The sequence below is a fragment of the Propithecus coquereli genome, unplaced genomic scaffold (assembly GCF_000956105.1).
Source record: "Propithecus coquereli isolate 6110/MARCELLA unplaced genomic scaffold, Pcoq_1.0 Scaffold46, whole genome shotgun sequence".
Taxonomy (NCBI): Eukaryota; Metazoa; Chordata; class Mammalia; order Primates; family Indriidae; genus Propithecus; species Propithecus coquereli.
In genome coordinates, this window is record NW_012150396.1 from 1,518,829 (window position 1) to 1,521,948 (window position 3,120).

General features: G+C 40.5%; 1 protein-coding gene across 1 annotated transcript in view; it reads left to right on the top strand.

Moving 5' to 3' along the window:
- Nucleotides 1–3,120, top strand: part of CAMK2D (calcium/calmodulin-dependent protein kinase II delta) — a 274,275-nt gene that overhangs the window by 206,738 nt on the left and 64,417 nt on the right. The window lies entirely within an intron of this gene.

Genomic DNA, 3,120 nt, shown 5'->3' on the forward strand with positions numbered 1-3,120 from the left:
TATCTGCAAAGTACAATACAATGAGGTATGCCTTTATATAGAAATTTCTAGATCCTACATGGGTCCTCTACTTTGGTGGATCTGAGGTTGAACGTGGGCAACTGTATTTTTAATATCCTATGACACATCATCAGGGTTTAGACTTGCTGCCTTAGACTCACAAAACACAATATGACTCATTTTAATATTACTTTGGTACATTTGAGTTTACTTGGTTTCTACATGTTCTGTTTGGGTACATTTCTATACAATTTCTATATCTAACGTTTTAAAATAGTGAAATATCTTATAACAGTAGTATTTCACATCTGTGAAATTTGAGATAACTTACAAGGTAGAAGCTCTAACTTTCTTGGCTGGAAGAGGGACGAAAGGTAGGTGGAGCCCTGTGGCCCTAGGGCATGTCACAGATCTTAGTCCCAATTTTGCCATGGGCAGAGCCACCTTTCACTTTGCCGTGTTCTATCCTTACTTCCGCCTTCTTCACACAGTGCTCTGCAAGCAGCCAAATTCCCTTACGAGGAGCCACTCCCCAGTTAGAGCACGTACTTGACACCGGCTCCCATTCTCTTTAGAGACTGTGCGTCTTCGAACTGCGTGTCTAGACATGCACTTGCGATCACACAGCCAACTAGGAATGTGTCTTAGGGATTCTAATGTCACATATTTGGGGGAAATCACCACCCCTGGGAACATCATAGTAAATTCTTTTCTTCCTTTTCTTGGTCATTGTTATTGGTTTGGAATCGTTTTGCCATTTTATTATACGTCACCTCACTCAGGATACACGAAAGTCTCTCTGTTTGAAAGATGATGTGTCCTTACTCATCGCCATTGTAAGAACCACCATGGTAATGCACACGTTATTGGGTTGCTTATGGCTGGAGGGAAACTCTCTTTCAGCTATCCATCAGCGCTAGCTTTTGCCAGTTAAATAGCTACTTCTTTTCAAGAGCAGACACTGGGTTGTGTGGTAAGAAACGACGCTACTCAGGTAACAAAAGAAATGCAGAACAAGTCATTTAGGAGAATAGCAGCGAGTCCTCTACGGGAATTAAGCTATGAACACTCATTATAGCAGATTCTTTGTCATTTTGGCAGTTGACACAGAACTGAGTGAAGCACAGCACTGGCATAATGACTAAAAGGAATTTGTACATTGTTTTTATTAGAAACATGCAATTATCTGCACACAGGAAATCTAAATACGTACCACCATTACCTTGCTTTTGTGATCTCACACAGACTGTGGTCTGACCTGTACTCAGTCTTTGAAAATAACTAGTCCATTACTGGAAGGTAAATAATAGACATTAATGAAGCAAGAACATAGCCCCGTGTTCTGCCATTAACAACAGTAAATTGATTTTTATGGCTTTCATGTATCTATAGCTGCCTCCATAATTCCTTAATGGGATGAATAAATGTTTATAGATGTCACTGGATCACTGGTTTTAACAGAGCTTCTTCCACACTTTAGCTTAAAAAGAAAAAAATAAATGCAAGCCTATAAACATAGGCCCCTTCCCCCACACACACATATGTGTTGTCTTAGTACTTTTCTACCTTATTTAGATATCACTCTGAACAGTTATGAGTCATAGTAAATTAGTGGCTGTCACAGAATGTAGCATGATTTTGGACAAACTTTTTGAATTTTATGGAATATATTTTTTTCTTGTCTTGCATAGTAAATTTAGGTTCAGAAATTGTGTGATTTCTGGGGCTTAGCCTTTGCATATTTCTGCTGGGGTACATCAGTATCAGGTACTTTTGTCACTATGAAATCCCAAGCCTTTTGGACAATTGGTTGCTATTACCGATTCTGGGATTACCGTACACTGGGCCAGTCTCAGATGTGCCTCCAAACAGAAAGCTCTCTGCCTCCATCCTTTCATGACCCGCATTTCCAACCGTCTTCAAGTCATGAGGCCTTACTCCCAATCACAGTCTTTACCAATATTCTCTTACTCTCAACTTACACACGTCTTAAATCTCTCTAGATTTAGTAGGTATGGTTTCCCTAACTGTGAACCACAGACCACGTGCTCCAGAGTGACCTGAAGTACTTCCCAACAGTGCAGCTTCCTAGGCTCCGCCCCAGAACCACTGACTAAGACTCTCTAGAGTCATATGATCCAGCAATCCCACTCCTGGGCATATATGCCAAAGAATTGAAAGCAGGATTTTGAAAAAATGTTTGCATACCTGTATTCTTAACAGCACTATTCATAATAGCCAAGAGGTGGAAGGAACTCAAATATCCATTGGCATTTGGATTAAATGAATAAACAAAATGTGGCCTAGACATACAACGGAATATCACACAGCCTTAGTATAGGCTGCTGTGACAAAGAACCACAGACCGGGTGGCTTATAAACAACAGAGGTTTATTTCTCACAGTTCTGGATGCTGAAAGTCTGAGACCAGGCTGCCAGTACGGCCAGGTCACGTTCTGGTGGAGCCCTCTTCAGGGTGCCAGGCTGCCAACTGCTTGTCGTATCCTCATGTGGCAGTAAGAGAGCAAGCTCACTTTTTGGCTTCTTTTTATAAGGGCACTAGTCCCAATCATGAGACGTCCACCCTCATGAACTAATTACCTCTCGAAGGCCCTACCTCCAAATACCATCACTCTGGGATTAGGGTTTCAACATATGAGTTTTGGGGAAACACAAACATTCAGTCCATTGCAGATGGTGCACAGATATCTTAGCCAGACGTTTGTACCTTTTATTTTTGGAGGTGTTGACATTTATTATTTATCTCTATTTTTATTCTCAGGAGATTGCTATGAAAACTGTCAATTTCTGGTTTCTCTAAAATAATCAGAACCAAAAGAACAAATGACACAATGCTTTTGTTCATGGTATAGATAGCTTCCATCCCCTGAAAAACTACTTGCCGGCACGATCTTCTAGCTCTTTGTTCTACCCATCATTGGCCTGTTAGGTCAGAGAGTATTCATTTAGCACTTTCTCCATTTGAACTGTATGATGATTTTTTTGCTTGTGGTGTTACATGGTAAGAGAGAAATACTTATCACTTATATAGTTAACTGTGCATTTTGTTTGTACGCTCATAGCGTACCCCATTATTTACTGAGAACATGAAGTGGATGT